Below are 20232 nucleotides of genomic sequence, written 5' to 3' on the forward strand. Positions count from 1 at the left end.
TGAGCTTGGTGGATCAAGTAGATGGGGAGCCCCCTGCTGCAAGTCCAGCAAAGGGGCTGAGAAAAATCCTGTATCAAGTTTTTTGAGGGGTTTGGACGTGAACAACTTGGATTTTTTCAAAATCTTTTTGCCCATCTATTGAGATGATCATATGGTATTTGTTTTTAATTTTGTTTGTGTGGTGAATCACATTTATTGATTATAAATCACATTTATTGATTTATTGAACCAGCCTTGCAAATCCTACTTGGTTGTGGTGCATTAACTTTTTGATGTGCTGCTGGATTCAATTTACTAGTATTTTGTTGAGGATATTTACACCTATATTCATGAAGAGTATTAGCGTGAAGTTTCCTTTTTCACTTTGTCTCTGCCAGATTTTGGTATTAGGCTGACATTGGCTTCACTGAATGAGTTAGGGAGCAGACACTCCTCCTCAATTTTTTGGAATAGTTTCAGAAGGATTACTACAAATTCTTCTTTGTTCATCTGATAGAATTCACCTGTGAATCCATCTTGTCCTGGGCTTTTTTTTTTTATTGGTATTTTTTATTTTAATTACTGATTTAATTTCAGAGCTCTATATTGATCTATTCAGGGTTTCAATATATTCCTGACTTAATTTTGAGAATTTGTGTTTTTCCAGGAATTTATCCATTTACTCTGGATTTGCTAATTTGCATGCATATAGTTGTGCATAGTAGTCTGTTAGGATTGTGGTCTGAGTGTGTGCTTGTTATGATTTCAATTTTTTAATGTTTTGAGACTTCCCTTATGACTGGGCATGTGGTCAATCTTAGAATATGTTCCATATGCAGATGAGAAGATTATATATTCTATGGCTGTTTGGTGGAGTGTTGTGTAGATGTCTTTTTAATCCAATTGGTCAAGTTTCAAGTTTAAGGCCAGAATTTCTTTGTTAGTTTTCTGCCTTGATGTCCTGTCTAATGCTGTCAGTGTGGTGTTGAAGTCTCTCACTGTTATTCTGTGGTTGTTGAAGTCTTCATAGGTCAAAAAGAACAGTTTTATGAATCTCAGTGCTCCAATGTCGGCTGAATATACATTTAGTATAGTTATGTCTTCTTCTTGTATTGTATGCTTTATCATTACACAATGTCCTTAATTCTTATTGGTTTAAAATCTGTTTATCTGATATAAAAATAGCAACACCTGCTCTTTTTAATTTGCATGGTAGATCTTTCTCCAACCCTTTACTTTGAGCCTGTGGGTGTTGCTAAATGAGATATGTGTCTTTTGAAGAGAGCAGATGGTTGGGTCTCATCTTTCTTCAGTTTGGTCTATTCTGCTGTTAATATTTCCAATTTTATTATGAAATTCTTGTAGTGAGTTTTTCAGCTCTATCAGTTTGGTTCTATGTTAAAACGGTTATTTTGTCTTTCAGCTCATTTTATTGGATTTTTTAGATTCCTTGGATTGAAATTTTAACTTTCTCCTGAAACTTCCTTGCCATATAAATTTTGAATTGTATGTCTGTCACTTCAGTCATTTCCAAAATGTTAAGGACTATTCTTGGGGAGCCAGTGGACTTGTTTACAGGTAGGGGGACACCCTCGCTATTTGTTTTGCCAGAATTCTTGGGCTCGTTCTTTTTCAACTAGGAGGACTGACATTCCTTCAACTGTAGTGTAATTTGAGTATAGTCAGTTGGCTTTGTTTCTGGATGTTTTCAGAGGGCCAAGCCTCTGTGGTGGGCCTTTTTTGTGGCTGAAATATTGCCCTTGATTTCACAGATGAGTATATTAGCACAATATTTTTGGTGTTCTAGTTCTGGCTGCAATTCAGTAGATGGTGCTTAAGAGTAACAGTAAATAGGCTCTTATCACACCATGTGGCTCCTCTGTATTTCTTCATGCTTTCAGGTGTGCTCTTTGGTGTGGGGTAGAGAGAGGTGACTCCCTCACTAGGTCCATTCTTGTGTCTTGGAAGAACTCCCTACAATCATTGGCATGGCATCCGCTTTTCTTTTGTTAGGCATTCTAGGCTGCAGGACTTCCACGGGCAGGGGCCATGACAGGGAGATAGGCCACACCTTTCCCAGGTGGAACCTGCAGATGGAGGCATGCTGTGTTTCTGCACAGTTCCTGAAGCTTTGACTCTAACCTCTTAGGGCTCTGAGAGTGTGGGTTCCTCTCCTGCTCGTGTGCTGGCCACAGATCACCATTTGGCACTCCTAAGCTGTGCACAGTAGCCCTGGGGTATGTTTAGGCTTCTTGTTCCCTACTCAGCTTGGGGGCAGCAGGGGTGGGGACCTCAGCAGCAGTGATGGCAGACGGGCTGTCATTTGTCTCTGGGAGCTATATGACAGAGAAACACAGAGCCACTGCAAATTGGAATGATCAGCTGGGGGTGACACTTCTTTGCTGCAGGCCAAAGCCAGAGGGCCCTGCCTGGTGAAGAGATGGGGTTGGGGGGCGGCTCATGGGAGCACAGTCTGACCTCCTCTCTATAGGGTGGCTGTAGCATGCTGGAGGTGCAAGTAAAGTACTCAACCTCTTTGTGACTTTTCCACCCTGGGGGCAGCAAGGGTGGGTACTGTGGAAGGCAGGAGCAGAGGGACTATCAGTTGCTTCTGGGAACTCCACCTCAGAGAAACACAGAGCTACTGCCAATGGAATGTTCAGCCAGGGGTTGTTAAAAGTGGCAAATCTGTACAGGTCTGCAGCAACCTCTACTCTTGACTCCTCAGAAGGCTTTTGACTGAAGGGCATAAGGCAGAGTGAAAAACCAAAGCAAGTTTAAAGCGGCCTAAAAGTATGTTAAAAAGCATTAGAGCAGGAATGAAAGAAAGTGAAATACTCTTGTAAGAGGAACAAGTGGGTGCTTCACAGATAAGTGCACAGTTTGACCTTTCAACTTGGGGTTTTTTATAAGTTGGTAGGCTTCAGGGGTCTTTTGTCCCTTCTTCTCTGATTCTTCCCTTGTGATGGGCTGTCCACATGCGCAGTGGCCCGCTAGCACTTGGGAAAGGCCACAGGCACGGTGTGTTTACTGGAGTTGTATGCATGCTCTCTTGAGGAGTTCTTCCCTTACCAGTCAAATGTCCCTAGAAGGTCATATACCAGTTAAACTCCAACATTTTGCCTCTTGGTGCACATGCCTGAGCCCACTCGCCTGACTCCTGAGATCTCATCAGGAAGCTGATCACCAGTTTCAGTATTTTCCTATTGGGCGACTGCCTTTCCCTTGCACACGCTGTGACCAATTATTACTTTAGAGAGACACTTAAAAACCACCTGACATTCCTGGTGTGTGTGTGGTGGGGGAGAGACCTCTCCTGCTCTGCTCATGTCTGACTAGCTACTTACTGTACCATGTCCTCTCTCAACAATCCAAGACCCCAATTCTTTGGGGAAAATTGATGTCAGTCTTCTGTAATTGTTTCCTGCTGACAGAAGTTAGCTGTCAGAGGAGGGTGGCTCCATGGATTGGTGAAAGTGGTAGCCACCCAGGACCAAGGAAGACAGTGGCAAGATTTTGCCTCTGTCATGTTCCACTGATGGGCAGTCTAGGGGTCCCCTCTAGAAGTGTGACTCTAGTATTGAGAGGACAGTATCCATCACTGAGCATCTTTTGGAGCTTGATGGCCTGAACGCAAGAAAAGACAAATCAGGTTAGTAGATTGAGAAGAATGTCAAAACAAAATAAGGCGGGAGAAGACACCTCCAAAAAATCCCGAGGCTGCCGACATGCCCCGGTAGTTGGTGGATATATTCATGCCTGCTAAGATGTGGGTGCATGGGGTTGCTAGCGTATTATTCTATTGCCCAGAATTAGAACATTGATTCAGGTTTTTGCATGACCCATCCCTCTTGTTTCTTCTGAGTTGTAGCCGGAGTTCACCAGTTAGTTCACAGGAATAAGCAGGGTTAGTCTGAATTGCAGACAAAAACTCAAAAACAAGTGATGAGACTAGAATCTAATAATAAGTATACCATAGTTCTTGAAACATGATTTTTATCTTTCCAGTCCTCCTTTGTTTAAAAAATATCATGATAGGATTGATTAGTTTGCAGAATAAACTTGTCTTATTATACTTGGCCTGATTATTTGCATAAACAACAGCAAGAATAATTATTTGCCATATAGGCTCCCTTTTAAATTGTCTTTGATGGAACTTCATTTCATGAGGAATCAGATAAGACTTTTTTGAAGACTTAATCCCAGCCATGGGTTAGTGTCATCAATTACCTATATGAGTTGGGGAAATTCCTCTCCTCTTGAGGTCCCAAGATAACTTGGGCTCCTTGGCCTACTGGAAAATAACATTCTTTACTTACCGGAGGTCAAGAGCTGTGTACAGAGACTATTTAGACAAGGTATGAGGCCAGTTTTCCCAAGGTGTATTTATTGGCTTTATAAGTCAAAGTTGATTCCTTAAAGCAACCTGAAAGTATGCCATTCCAGTCAAAGCCTTGGTAAAATAACCAGTTCCTCCAGTTGTGTCATGTGTAAAAGAAAATAGATTCTTATTGCACTAAGGCAAGTAACTATATTGCCATAAGTTGAGAATACTTACAAGTAGTATCTAAATTCTGGAGAGACCAAGTAAAGAGAAAGCAATATGCTCTAAGTTTTGTTTACAGGGACATACTTTACTCAATTGTTAAAAGTTGTAAGGATTATTTACAGTCTTTTATTAGTTTACTCCATGCAGTTAACTCCTGTTCTGCTTGATATTCATAAACATTTCAACTTTCCACGAGAATTCTGAAAGTTTTTCCTCTATTCTAACATCACAATCTCTGAAGTTATCAGAAACCTGCATTTAAGAGCACCTGCTAGAGTTTTATAGTTGATTAAAAAAAACACCTTTTAAATAGAATTAAAACAACAATTGTCTGTGGATGACAAAAAGTCTTAGGGTACCCATAGTCAAAGATACAATTAAGAAGGATATTTGTTACCTCTGTGGCATAATAATATAACAATTATAATTATTACTGATAACTTATACTAAGTTATATCGGAATTATAGGAGTTTTGCATAATTTTGGAACACATACCAACAACACATTTATAAAGAGTAGATTAATGCTTTAATAAAACTCTGTTGTGCTTTTATTCCAGTGTTTAATTTATGGAAAAACTGACTAATACTCCTTTAACTTTAGGCAATATGTTTACATACAGATATTATTTTACAAGATTAATCTTTCAAAAAACTTTCACAACTTGCTTAAATCTTCAACTTTATCCTATCTAACTTAAAATAATCATTTAACCCTCTAAACCAGGCAAAAAGAAATCTGCATTCCCATGTCTTCTTATAACCCTTTTCCAAAAGCACATTCTGTTCTCCTTACACGTCTTGCACGTACAGCTGTTTTTCCAGCAATCTCAAGTACATGTTACACTGTTAACTCTTAGCAACTTTTGCTTTTGGTGAAAAACCTGATAAATAAGTGATTCTAATTATGTACTAGGTTTGGAGCCTAGGACACCAGACAGAAGTGCAGATAAGGTTTGATTCCAGCATAGCTAGAGGCACGGCTAACTCTGTGAGTCCCCATTCCTTACCTAGGTTTAAAGCAGGCAATTTGTACAGTTAAGTAATAGTAGCAGTTTATGGAGCATTTAGTAGTCCAAATACCCTTTAAAATTGTACATTTTTATAACTTCTGTTTCATGATTTTTTTCATAACTTACACAGACCACCTATAAAATGCTTCGACTTTCTGACTTGTCCTAAAATCCCTCTCTTTAAACAACAAGTCATTTTATTTTAGGACAATAACTTACCATACAAGATCCTTTTTTTTTTAATACAAACTCCTTTTCTTTATAACTTTCCTTACCAGAAATACCTTTACCTTTATAACCTTTGGATTAGACAAAAATAATTTTACTTCTGTTAGAAAGTTATGGTTTGAACTACATGTTACTGTATAAGTCCTGTGAAGGGCGGAAGATAAGGAGTTTATCTGTGTACTGTAGAGGTTTTGCCCCAAAGAGATGTGAATCTTTTCTTTTGGAGGGAGGTGGTGCTATATGCCCCTGTTGCCCAACAGGATTTGGAAGAGAGTTGCTTAGGGGAGAACTAGCACAGAGTAGTCAGCTCTTGAACCCAAAAGAGAAATTTATAATTTTACTTACCACCTCCAGAGTTGCCCTTGGCTTTGTAGTACCATTGATGACACTGATATCTGATTTAGAAGCCAGACAGAGCAGAGAGCCCCTTCAGCTGAAGCCCATCAGGAGTTGGGATTCTGTTCCAGAGGCCATTTCGCCCTCTTGACAGTCCCATTTCCAGTGGCTGAGCTTGGGGTAGAGGGGGCAAGTCATGCACAGCTTTTTCCCATTTATTCCATTAGGACAGTTTGCCTTCCAGTGGCCTGGCTTCCTGCCCCAATGGCAGTTACCTAGAGGACTGTTCTTAGGGCCATTTGAAGGGGGCTGGTGGGCTTGCAGAGTAGCCAACAGTTGAGCCTGCCTCCTTTCCCTGTGTTTCTCCTTTTCCTTGGCCCTGTACTCCTTATTCTACTCTCAGTTATAAGAGATAGAGGAGGCTAATTTGAGGATTTCCTGTATAAGGGCACCAGGCTCTAAGGCTGACTTTTGTTATTTCCTCCATTTATTTTATAGGCCAAATGGTATTATAAAGGAAAACTAGTTGTTTAAGGTTTGGAGAAATCACACTTCCCAGTTTTGGGGGATGCATCTGAGGGGCATGTCTTGTGGTATGGAGACATGATTACCCATCTGTGAAGAGAGAACTGAAGAGAAAAGGAAAAAAGGGAAAAAGGTATGCCCTCTTACTTTCCTCTGATCCTTAATAGGGCATTCCCCATTCCTCCTTAGGGTTCTCGAATGAATCAGTCTTACTGTGTACCCTTAACCTTGGTCTCAACTCATCACAATTACCCACTTGAGAACTTGATATACTGGAGTGAACAGTGGGCAAACTATCCATCCTTGGGGTTCCATTATGAACTGGTCTTACTCTGTACCCCTAACCTTGCTATCATCTCTGTTTTAATAGTAATTTGTCAGCCTGGGACCAACCTTTGTCTCTGTCCTATTGGTCTCTTGTGCTTGCGGCCTTGGGCTTGCCTATATCCTTGTCTTCATGGACGTATAGTGACTCTCATTCAGTGCATTCTAACAACAAAATAATTATCACTTTTCTCGGATTCCCAATTCCCATGTTCTTTAAGTAGAGGAGAAGCTTGTTTTTCAGTAAACTGCCACAAGGGGGCTGACCTTCCCTCTCCCCCTCCCTTCACATATGACCTTGAAGGTCTTGATGCATGTTAAGGATGTGGAAGTAGAGAAATGGAGGCTACAGGAGGGAGTGGTAGCAAGTGAGAGGAATACTCATGGAGAGCCTTCACATGCTCGCAAAAACAGCAGCACTTGGATTTGAGAGGGCAACGTTTATTTGCCCTCTTGATACAAAATAGTAACCTTTGGAGTACTTGGGGTTTGAGGTAAGAACATACAAATTGCGAAGGGAGAATTTCCCCTCCTCCCAAAAAGATGCTGACTCAAAAAAAGCAAGCGGGTGGGATCTTAAAAGGCCAGAGTGAGGCCATATGCTGGTGGACAAACTGCTTCAAAAGCCACCAGAAAACTAAGCCCTTGGCATAACAGGAACGAAAAGCATATGGTAAGTCATAAGGAGCTGGCAGAGCCTGAGTTTCAATTAGTGTCTATCCCAGCAATGTGCTAGCAGAGAGGGGAAGGGCTGGAGGTCATCTGAACCGGTAGGGTAAAAACAAGTATAAATCTCAGGGGATATCTGGAAGGGAGCCTGTGTCTTTGATGCTGTGCAAATGCAGCAAGAGCTGCAGGTGCATGAATAACAGGCAGTATTTGTTTAAGAAGTCACATGGCATGCAAAGAAGCGGACTTGACCCTGGGATGGTTGGTCCAGAGTGTGCAAGGCCATTTCAGAACACACACAGAGAAAGCACGGCAATAGGGAGAGTGGATTTTCGAGAAAGATACCATTTTAGTTGAAAAAGCAGAAGAAACCCCAGACATTGCACAGTTTTGAGCGCTAGCCCTACCACTCTTGTGAGCCTCCTATCCAGGAGGGCCATTAGTGCCTCATTTCTACTTGGTGCATACCCCAATGTCCTTCCTACTCCCACAAGCCACTCCTCAGGGTGAGCTGAGAGATAAGCCAGGGTGAGGAGAGCCACTTTTGGTCGAGAGGAATCATTCTTGGGGTTGGTTAGTAAGCAGGAGAGAGAAAGGGAGAAGAAAAAAGGTGTACAGGGGTTGAATGCCTCCAGACAAAGAAGGCGGGGTATAGAGGTCTCTTACCACTAGGGAACATATCCATATCCAAGTCACTCAGCACCAAACTATGTTAGTGGTAAAAAGTACCTGAGTCTCATAGCACCAAAATATGTTACTGGCAGCAAATCTGTATGCATCTGCAGCAACTTCAATCCTTGCCTCCACGGAAGAATTTAACCAAGGTCATAAGGCAGAGTGAGAAACCAAGGCAAATTTTAGAGCAGAAATGAAAGTTTATTAAAAAGCTTTAGAGCAGGAATGAAAGGGAGTAAAACACACTTGGAGAGGGCTAAGCAGGTGACTTGAGAGATCAAGTGTATAATTTGACCTTTTGACTTGGGGTTTTATATGCTGGCATGTTTCCAGGTTCTTGTGTCCCTTCTCCCCTGATTCTTCCCTTGCAATGCACTGTCCACATGTGCAGTGGCCTGCTCACACTTGGGAGGGGCCACATGCACAGTATGTTTACTAGAGTTGTACACATGTTCACTTTAGGCATGTTTCCTATATTAGTCCATTTTCATGCTGCTAATAAAGACATATCCAAGACTGGGTAATTTATAAAAAAAAAAAAAAAAAAGAGGTTTAATGGACTCATAGTTCCACGTGGCAGGGGAAGCCGTACGATCATGGCAGAGGGTAAAAGGCATGCCTTACTTGCTGGCAGGCAAGAGAGAATGGGAGCCAACCAAAAGGGGAAACCCCTTATAAAACCATCAGATCTCATGAGAGTTATTCACTACCAGGAGTACAGTATGGCAGAAATGGATTATCTCCAACAGGGACCCTCCCACAACACATGGGAATTGTGGGAGCTACAATTCAAGATGAGACTTGGGTGGTGACACAGCCAAACCATATCAACTTCCCTTACCAGTATAGTATTCCTAGAGGGAGGTCATATACCAGTTAAATTGAACCATTTTGGTTCTTAGTGTACATGCCTGAGCCACTTGCCTGACTCCTGAGATCTTATTGGGATGCTGATCACCAGTTTCAGGTTTTTTTCTATTTATTGGGAGACCGCCTTTCCCTGGTTTCAGCTGTGACCAATTATTATTTTAGAGAGACAGTTAACCACCTGACCATCACTTGATGGGCGCCTGACATTCCTGGTGTGTGTGTGGTAGGGGAGGGGAGGGCAGAGCTCTCTTCTGCTCTGCTCATGTCTGACTAAGCTACCTACTGTAACAGGGTGGGGTGGCTGTACTATGGGCCCAAGCGAGGGGCCCTGCCTGGTGAAGAGCAGTGTGTCAGAGGCTCACAGCGGAGACAGACTGGTCTCCTCTCTGTAGGGAAGCTGTGGTGTGCTGGGGGCATGAGCAGAGAAATCACATATTGTCTTGTAAAAATTATTAACCAATAGTTACTTGTGATAAATGGGATATAAATAGTTAATAATGTAAGTAATTTGAACAATAATTATTTTATTTAATAAATAATTCTATCTTGATGGAAAAAAATAATTGACTAGACGTATTTTCTGTATTATTTCTCATTACCAATACCCGTGAGAACCCAGGGCTGGTTTAATAGGGCCTCATGCTATTCACCTTTTACTTTGAGAATGGCAGGCCATGATATCCAGGAATAGTAGAGTTATACTTAGCAAGTGGAAGTCTAAAAAATTGACCTTTATTGTCTTAAGGACAGACATTGTATAGTTCATTTCCTCTATCCTTAAACTTAGCTCTAATTTGTGTGGCAAGTAAATACAAGCATACCTCATTCTATTGACTTCACTTTATTGTGCTATGCAAAGATCGCATTTTTTAGATTGAAGCTTTGTGGCAACCCTGTATCAAACAAGTCTATTTGCACCATTTTTCAAACAGCATGTGTTCACTTTGTGTCACTGGGTCACATTTTGGTAATTCTCATAATATTTCAAATGTTTTCATTATTATTATATGTTATGATGATTTGTGATCGATTATAATTAATGTTACTATTATAATTGTTTTGGAGTACCATGAACCACACTCTTATAAGATGGTGGGTGGGCCAGGTGCGGTGGCTCATGCCTGTAATCCCAGCACTTTGGGAGGCTGAGGCGGGCAGATTGCCTGAGCTCATGAGTTCGAGACAAGCCTGGGTAACACGGTGAAACCCCATCTCTACTAAAATACAAAAAAAAACTAGCCGGGTGTGGCAGTGTGCGCCTGTAGTTCCAGCTATTCGGGAGGCTGAGGCAGGAGAACTGCTTGAACCCAGGAGGTGGAGGTTGCATGAGCCGAGATTGTGCCACTGCACTCCAGCCTGGGTGACAGAGTGAGACTCCATCTCAAAATAATAATAATAATAAGAAGAAGATGGCAAACTTAATCGATAAATGCTGTGTGTGCTCTGACTGCTGCACTGACGGGCTATTCCCTTATCTGTCTTCCTCTCCTAAGGTCTCTCTGTTCCTTGAGATGCAATAATATTGAAGTTAGGCCAATAAATAATCCTACAATGGACTGTAAGTGTTCAAGTGAAAGGAAGAGCTGTACATTTCTTACTTTAAATCAAAGCTAGACATGACTAAGCTTAGTGAGGAAGACATGTTGAAAGCCAAGACAGATCAAAAGCTAGGCCTCTTGAGGCAAACAGCTAAGATGTGAATGCAAAGAAAAGTTACTGAAATTCTACTTCAGTGAACACATGAATGATAAGAAAAATACGGCCTTGTTGCTGATACGGAGATGGTTTCAGTGGTCTGCATAGAAGATCAAACAATCCCCAACATTCCCTTAAGTCAAAGCCTACTTCAGAGCAAGGCCCTAAATCTCTTCAATGATATGTAGGCTGTGTAAACTAAAAATAAAATTCCAAGCCCCCCACTGACTAAATGGACCCCACTGTGGCCAAGGGACCCCAGAAAAACCTTAAAAATAAGTTCCCAGTTATGATGGGACAGGAGGTCAGACATGCTTCCTTATACTTCCTCCCTTTTGCAGATTAGATACCACAACTGACCAACATTTATGTTAAAATAGAGATCATAAGACTGACGGAACACACTCTTTTCGGCAATAGGATACCAAATTATAAGAGACCTAAGCCCATGCCAGACAATGGTTAAGTCACATACCCTTAAATGTAAAGAATAAACTATGTTCTAACTGCCACAAGGTTTTTCTTTTTCTCTAGCAACTAAACAAGCACTAGCCTCGAGATAGGCAATATTAAAACAATTACAACTCATCCAGTTCACAGATGTTAACCAAACCTCTGTTCTACTAGCCATAACTACAGATTTCACTGGAAAAGAGACTGATTTCAATAACTTTATCTTGATAAGAAGACCACTGACCATGGACTGGCTCTGGCCAGTTTTCAGAGGTCGCACACTCGTGTGCCTTCATGTCCTGAAAAGACTTTTTGATGTATAGTCCCTAATTGTAATAAATTTAAATGTTTTCTCCACCCCAAAGTGAACATTAGTTATATGTTACATGCATGTTTCTTCAATATGGAAGTGTCAGGACCACCTTCATGAATATTCACAGCTCCTCCTGTAACCTGTCAAGTATGTATGTTTAGCTAGCCTCTTTAGCATAAACTTCCTACTCCAATCCCTCCTTCTTTGAAGTGCTTGTTTTTGGTCTTGGCTGCAGGCTGTGCTTCCCAGCCTGTGGGATGGCCACCTTTTAGGCTATATGCCTTACAAGAAATAAAGTCTCTTCCCCTTTTCTAATTCATACTTTTCCCAGTTAACAATTGAGAGAGGCAAGGAAGTTGCAGATGAAAAGCATACAGGTAGCAGAGGTTGGTTCATAGGTTTAAGGGAAGAAGCTCTTTCCATCATATAAAAGTGCAAGGTGACGCAGCAAGTACTGATGTAGAAGCTACAGCAAGTTATCCAGAAAATCTAGCTAATACAATTGATGAAGGTGGCTAGAGTAAACAACAAATACTCAGTGCAGACAATACTGTTTTCTATTATAAGAAGATGACATCCAGGAATTTCATAACTAGGGAGGAGAAGTCAATGCCTAGCTTCAAAATTTCCAAGAACATTCTGACTCTTATTAGGGACTAATGGAGCTGCTGATTTTAACTTAAAGTCAATGTTCATTTATCATTCAGAAAATCTCAGGTCCCTTAAGAATTATGCTAAATTTTTTCCACCTCTGCACTCTAAATGGAACAACAAAGCCTGAATAATAGAACATCTGATTTCAACATGGTTTAGTGAATATTTTAGGTGCACTGTTCAGACCTGCTGCTCAGAAAAAAAAAAAAAAAAAAGATTCCTTTCAAGATACTATTTCTCCCTGACAATGCATTTAGTCACCCAAGAGCACTGATAGAGATATACAGGGAGATTGATGTTGTTTTCATGTCCTAGAGTTAGAAGGAGAGCCTGAAGATGTGACTGAATTGCTATAATCTAACAATAAAACTTTAATAGATTAGGAGTTGCTTATTTATGGATGAGCAAAGAAAGTGGTTTCTTGAAATGGAATTTACTCCTGGGTAAGATTCTGTGAGCACTGTTGAAATGATAACAAATGAGTTAGAATATTACACGAAGTTCATTAATAAAACAGCAGGATTTGAGACGACTGACTCCAATTTAGAAAGAGGTTTTATTGTGGCTAAAATACTGTCAAACAGCATCCCATGCTACAGAGAAATGTTTCATAAAAGGAAGAGTCAATCAATGTGGCAAACTTCATAATTGCCTTATTTTAAGAAATTGTCACAGCCATCCCAATCATTAGCAACCACCACCCTGATCAGTTAGCAGCCATCAATAGAGGCAAGACCCTCCACCAGCAAAAGATTATGACTTGTGGAAAGCTCAGAGGAGTGTTACAATTTTTTTTAGCAATAAAGTATTATAAATTAAAGTATGTACATTTTTTAGACATAATGCTATTCCACACTTAATGGACTACAGTATAGTGTAAACATAATTTTTTTTGTTTCCTTTTTAAGATGGAGTTTCACTGTTGTTGCCCAGGCTGGAGTGCAATGGCATGATCTCGGCTCACTGCAACCACTGGCTCTCTGGTTCAAGTGATTCTCCTGCCTCTCAGCCTCCCAAGTAGACAGGATTACAGGCATGCATCACCATGCCCAAATAATTCTGTGTTTTTAGTAGAGATGGGGTCTCTCCATGTTGATCAGGCTGGTCTCGAACTACTGACCTCAGGTGATCTGTCCGCCTTGGCCTCCCAAAGTGCTGGGATTACAAGTGTGAGCTATCACACCTGGCCTGTAAACATATTTTTTTTTTTTTGAGACAGAGTTTCGCTCTGTCGCCCAGGCTGGAGTGCAGTGGTGTGATCTTGGCTCACTGCAAGCTCCAGCTCCTGGGTTCACACCATTCTCCTGCCTCAGCCTCCTTAGTAGCTGGGACTACAGGCGCCCGCCTCCATGCCCAGCTAATTTTTTTTGTATTTTTAGTGGAGATGGGGTTTCACCGTGTTAGCCAGGATGGTCTCGATCTCCTGACCTCATGATCCGCCCACCTCGGCCTCCCAAAGTGCTGGGATTACAGGCGTGAGCCAGCGCGCCCGGCCATTAACATAATTTTTATATGCAATGGGAAACTAAAAAATATTTTGTGACTCACTTTATTGTGATATTCACTTTATAGTAGTGGTCTGGAACTCAACATACTATGTTTCTGAGTTATGCCTATATCAGCCACTTTACACTCATCTTTGGCTTGCAAACACATCATTTGCCTTTAAGCTTTGTCCTAGAAGGGATACAGAGAAACTCATTCAAATGAAATTGGCAGAAACTATTGTACTGGAGAAAATTGTTTTCCTGCTACCTCTCATCATCCCTGGTAGGGAATGGCTGCTAACATAGCAATTAAGACAAATACCAGTGAATATAAAGGAATCTTTAAGGTTATTTCAAGTTATCCAACTTTGAAAGGGAGTAAAAATGATGTACTTTAAAATCATCTTTCTGTTCAAAGTCAACACAAGAAATACTATCCCTTAACAATCAGGAGACCATTATGGGTGACACATGTTTATTTGGTTTTTAGAAACGGTTGTATAATTTTCTTTAGTTCTTTATTAAAGGCCAAATTATCTTAGAAGCAGTAGAATATAGTGGTTAAGAACCTGAACTCCAGAGTCAGTCAGATGGGTTCTTGATTCTACCATTTATAAGTGTGTGGTCTTGGTCAAATAACTTCTGTCTCATTTTCCTCACCTGTAAAATGGGTATAAGTTAGTTCGAAGGGCTAAATGAGGTTTTCATGTAAAATGCTTAGAATAATACCAGACAGTTAGCAACTGATGAATAAATATTATCATTCCATCTAGTGCGACATTAGGCAGGACTACTGTACCTTTTTTTTTTTTTTTTTAATTTACCCTTAACCTTCATCTATCACTGTCAAGTTTATACCACCAAAAATAATGGCCTTCTAATTAGAGGCATTCAAAGTACCTGTCTGATTGTCTGACTGACCTACTATACCTGCTTCCAAGAAGTTCTGTTGAATAATAATACTAGACTACAATATTTGGTCATCTATTATGTGAACTTGTTATTCATTCTCTCTATCTCTTTCTCTGTCTCTGTCTCTCTCTCTCTCCTGCCTCCCTCCATCCTTCTCTCTCCCTCTGCCAATCCCTAGAACATGTGAATATGTTACTTTACATGGCAAAAGGGCTTTGTTACAGATATAATTAATGTTACAAACCTTGAGATAAGTGCTATGGTTTTAATGTGTCTCCCAAAGTCCATGTGTTGGAAGCTTAATTCTCAGTGCAACAGTGTTTAAATATGGGATCTTTAAGTGGCGATTAATCCATCCATGAGGATTAACGTCATTATCAGAGGAATTGGTTTGGTAGAAAAATGAATTCAACCTGCCTTGTGCTAGCATTTTCTATCTCTATATATACCCCTCCCTCCCTCCATTAGTCTCTTTCTCTCTCTTTTTCCTGCTCTCTTGTCCTCTGCCTTCCACCATGGGATAACAGAAAAAGCAGGCCCTGACCAGATGAGACCCCTCAACCCTGAACTTCTCAGCCCTCAGAATTGTAAGAAACAAATATATGCTTTTTTATAAATTACCCAGTTTCAGGTGTTCTGTTATAGTATCATAAGGTAGACTGAAACAATGAGATTAGCCTAGATTATCTGAGTCCAATAAAATAACACACCCTTAAAAGTGGGAGAACTCTGTGGGCTGTGATTAGATGTGACCAAAGAAGAATGGTCAGAGATACGCAATATTGATGGCTCTACATATGACAGAAGGGAATCATGAACCAAGTAATACAGGTGTCTTCTAGAAGCTGGAGAAGGCAACAAAATAGAATTTCCCCTACAGCTTCCAGAAGGGGGCACAGCCCTTGATTTTAGCCTGGTGAAACCCATGTTGAACTTCTGACCTACAGAAATTTCCAGTAGAAAATAATTAGGATATCTTGACAAATTTCTGTAAGCCTCTGAACCCCTTATCTTTCCATCTCTTTTCAGAAGTATGGATCCAATGGCAACTCAAGATATTCTGACTGAACTAAAAGGAAGTAGAATGAATTCACACTCCCTAAGAAAGAAGCAGGATGGTCTTCTATTTTCTTCTTCTTTCCCTATTCACCTTTAGCCCTATAATTTTCAATCCATTAATGGAACACGCCTAACATACAAGTTGGATTTTTTTCACGCCTGATTCTCCTTTTGGAGATGGTCCCTACCTGGTTGTAAAAAGGTCAGCTTGACCAGTATTTGGTTTTTTTCTGCCTTTAGTAAATGCCTGTAGTAATTTATTGGGAACTTTTCATTCCAACTTTGCTCTTCCTCTGGTAGGATTTTCAGCTGAACTAGAAATAAAGAGATACCTGGGGAGCAAAATAATTAGGAGATATTTCAAGCCACATTTCTTGCTACAAAGGGTCAAAATGCCTGTGCAGCATATTTCAAACACAGCTATGCCTTCTCTTTATTAAACTCAGTTGGAGGGATTATGGAACAGGAATACTTTCTTCATGGGTATCTGCCTGGAAGGCAATACAAACTTCTTCCTCACAAGCAAGGCTAACTGCATATTCAACTGCAGAAAAGATGGAGCTGAACTAAGCATGTCTTAGGGAGACTTCTGAACAGCAAGCATAGCTTCTATCACCCTCCCATCTCCCACTCCTTCTCCACATTCTTTCATTTCTTCCCTTTACTTATCCTCTCCCTCTCCCGTTACTTCCCATTCTCTTTCATTCCTCTTTCTCTTCTTTTCTGCATTCTAAGAGATGAAACGTACTTGGTGCCTAGATGAAAGCTTATAATCGCCATCTACTGGATACAGGATTTAAGTACGGGTTGCAGCAGGGTATTTATGAGTATTTGCATGCTTGAATATTGTCTGTCTCTATGAAGTAATTATTTCTCTCTTTGACTGCACAGTTGAAATTGCTTCCTGAAAAAACACAATCTTATGCTGTTTATCAAGGCTTCTTTTTCATAGAATGCGCTTCAGAGTTTTAAAGTTACAAGTACTAAATTATAATTTACTAAACCCCTCCAGGAGAGGGATTCTGCTCAACTCAACAAGTGCTTGGCACACAGTAAGAATTAGTAAATGCATTTGAAGAAATATTTGAATCAACCCCTTGGCACAGAAACAAAGGCTCTCTTTCTCTGTACATCAATGTCAACTGATTACAACAATAACCACCTAACTAGATTCCCTGAATTTTTTTTTTTTTTTTTTTTTTTTTTGAGATGGAGTCTTGCTCTGTCGCCCAGGCTGAAGTGCAGTGGTGCCATCTCGGCTCACTGCAACCTCCGTCTCCTAGGTTCAAGCAATTTTCCTGCCTCGGCCTCCCAAGTAGCTTGGATTACAGGCACCCATCACCACACCCAGCTAATTTTTGTATTTTTAGTAGAGACGGGGTTTCACCATGTTGGCCAGGCTGGTCTCGAACTCCTGACCTAGTGATCTGCCCCCCCCCCCACCCTGGCCTCCCAACGTGTTGGGATTACAGGTGTGAGCCACTGTGCCTGACCGATTCCCTGCCTTTATTACCTTCCCCTCTAATCTAATCCATTCCATATTTGTTGCATTAATTTTCCTGAAGTTGAACTCTTTCTTGACAAGAGCATTTTAAAAGGTATCCAATAACTCCCTGTTTTCCACATAATGAGGTTCAGAGTCATTAGCCTTACTTTCAAATCTCCCACCCTTCAAACTTCATCCTAATTTGCTGACTTTATCTCCTATAGCCCCCTTCACAAACAAAATGATTTATTTGTTCCCAAAACATTGTTCATTTCACTGTCTCTGTGTCTTCTATTCAGAATTCATCTCTCCTTCCTGTTCTGCATCTAGCAAACCTTACCTTGTCTTCAAGTTCCTTCTTGTAAATTGTGTTCCCTTTTAAACCTTCTTTAGTTGTCTGCAGCATGTAAGTTCTCACCTTTAAAGTGACTCTCTTGCTTCTGAACTCCAATATCACTTTCTCTTAATGTTTCTTATCACTTTGCACTTTCTAGTTTGTATTCTAATTATTTAATACATGTTGTATTTATCCTACTAGATTGTGAGCTTTATAATCATGATAGCAAATATTAACATCTATTGAATTTTTATAGGTCAGGGTTACTGAGAGGTACTATAGGACCTAGTACGCAGGAAAGGCTTTATAAATGTTAGCTATGTTAATGTTGCTGTTGTTCATTTTTTTAAAAAGATACTCCTGAGCTTACCCATTGTGCTTTCAAAAATCTTCAGCTCCAGCAGTAAGACAGAATCCAACTGTGTTTTCATCACTCAAAACTTTCATTTCCTTTCTTTTATGGATTTGTTTTTTGAAAATTCTTAGAGGTAGGCAACAATCGGAGAGCCAAGCTGCTTATTTGAAACTTCACAGCTGTGTGACCTCAGGCATGTCAATTCCTGTGTGCTTCAGTTTCCTCATCTATAATGTGGGAATAATAATAGTATCTACTTCACAGGGTCATTGTGATTATGTAAGTTAATGGGAATTAAGTGCTTATAACAATGTTTGATACATAGTAAATACTGTAAAATTGTTAGCTGTTATTGTTACTGTTATTAAAGGAACAACAGCACGAAACAGGCACTTTGACATACATTGTCTCATCTGATCCTCAAAACAACTCCTTAAGGTAATAATTACTTTTCGTTTCGCAAACAGGCGAAAGCTCAGGGGAGTTTAACACTCCTCTGAGGGTACACAGTTAGTAGAGTCAGAGCATAATTCTAATCCAGACGAATATGTTATACCCTAGAAAGCTAAAAAAAAATACTAATGTTAATGTTCTGAAGAGCTAAGAACATGCATAAATGTAGACATAAGAGGCAACTGTCTATAAAGCGTGATTTGAAAAAGGCCCTGCCACAAAATCCTTCCACTTCCTTCAGTTTCCTTATCTTCCTTCCTTCTCTTTCCAAGGTCTTTAATACTACTGCTATTACTTCATTCTACAGGTTAAGCATTACTCTCTTTAGACTCTTGGAAGGAATAGCATCTCAGCATGAATGAGTTTATCACATTAATATTAATAGGCATTATTTGAAGGAAGGAATCCCCAAATGGGAACCACTTTCCTTAGGGCAGCTCTGATATAGTGCACTCCATTCAGGAAACCTGATCTAACTAACCTGGGTTCTCCATCTGAATTTGGAAGCAGCAAATTTAGGGTAACTGACATAGGCCTAAAATATCACAGCTTTGCCACTTCCTAGCCATATGACTTTGGGCAAATAATTCTGTTTCCTTATCTATAAAATGAGGCTAACGATATTTCCAGTTTAGAGAGTTGTAATGATTGAATGATTTGATACATACGAAGGGCTTACTGCAGTTCTTGACCCCTGACAAGTATTTAAGTAACATTAGCTGTTTTATTCTAGCTTCTGTTGGCTCCAGTGCAGGACAAGACCTAGCTTCTCACCTGCTCAAAGGGAGCTTTATCAGTGGTAAAAAATAATCATAATCATAAGCATACCATTAACATTTATATGGCTTTAAGTTTTTTTTTTTTTTTTTTGAGACGCAGTTTTGCTCTGTTGCCCAGGCTAGAGTGCAGTGGCGCGATCTCGGCTCACTGCCAGCTCCACCTCCCGGGTTCACGCCATTCTCCTGCCTCAGCCTCCCGAGTAGCTAGGACTATAGGCGCCCGCCACCACGCCCGGCTAATTTTTTGTATTTTTAGTAGAGACGGGGTTTCACCATGTTAAGCAGGATGGTCTCGATCTCCTGAACTCGTGATCCGCCTGCCTTGGCCTCCCAAAGTGCTGGGATTACAGGTGTGAGCCACCGCGCCCGGCCATGGCTTTAAGTTTTTAATAAGGACTTTGTAAATACTTTTGGTACTCCATAATTGAGGCAAAGAAATAGCTTATATTCTCTACTTCATGTATGATGAAACTGAGGCCCTTTGCCAAAGGTTTAATGATTTATCCAAGATCACATCTTCAGTGAGCAAAAGCACAGACTAGGTCTAGGTATTCTGGCTTATGATTTTTCCATTCAACTAAATTAACTCTAAGGGACCTAGATTTGAACTCTCATAATTGTCTAGTTCCTTCGCTCGCAGCCTTAACCTCTTATGTACTTTTTCATCCTCTGCTAATGGCCTTCCCTTTTCTTTCCTCAATACAATCACCTTGTTTTTTCTATTTTAAGAAAAAACATAAGTGACTTAGACTTGCCAGTAACTTTTTTAGGTTCAGCATAATGTACAACCACAAATATGATTTAATTCATTGTTATCCGTTTCTTGATCAATTTCAAGTTCTTGATAAATAGCATGCACACCATGCATACAAAAGTGTATTTCACCAATGAGGAAATAGAAAGCCTGTCCAGGAAGGAAATAGCCCATAATTTTCAATTGATAAAACTGAGTAGCAGAAAATGACTAAAAAGTAAAGGTTTTCCATTGTCTGCTAGTCTTTTCTTTTTCCCCTGGTTTTCTTTTTCTCTTTCACCCTTTTTTCATTTTCTTTCATTTGTTCTTTTTATTCTCAAAACACCA

The 20232-nt window shown here is 40.3% G+C and overlaps 1 long non-coding RNA gene across 3 annotated transcripts in view; it reads right to left on the reverse strand.

The window, feature by feature from the left end:
- The window catches only part of LOC112130954 (uncharacterized), a 129186-nt gene that overhangs the window by 18207 nt on the left and 90747 nt on the right, over positions 1-20232 (reverse strand). For 2 of the 3 annotated variants that reach the window (XR_010139041.1, XR_010139039.1), the window contains 2 exons: positions 17935-18146; positions 14242-14430 (listed from right to left, as the gene is read on the reverse strand). The exons of the other annotated variant lie outside the window; for it this stretch is intronic. This is a non-coding gene — a long non-coding RNA (uncharacterized LOC112130954). Of the gene's footprint in view, positions 1-14241; positions 14431-17934; positions 18147-20232 lie in introns of those variants that run through there. 3 annotated transcript variants of the gene reach the window in all.

This window comes from Pongo abelii, chromosome X, assembly GCF_028885655.2.
Source record: "Pongo abelii isolate AG06213 chromosome X, NHGRI_mPonAbe1-v2.0_pri, whole genome shotgun sequence".
Lineage (NCBI taxonomy): Eukaryota > Metazoa > Chordata > Mammalia > Primates > Hominidae > Pongo > Pongo abelii.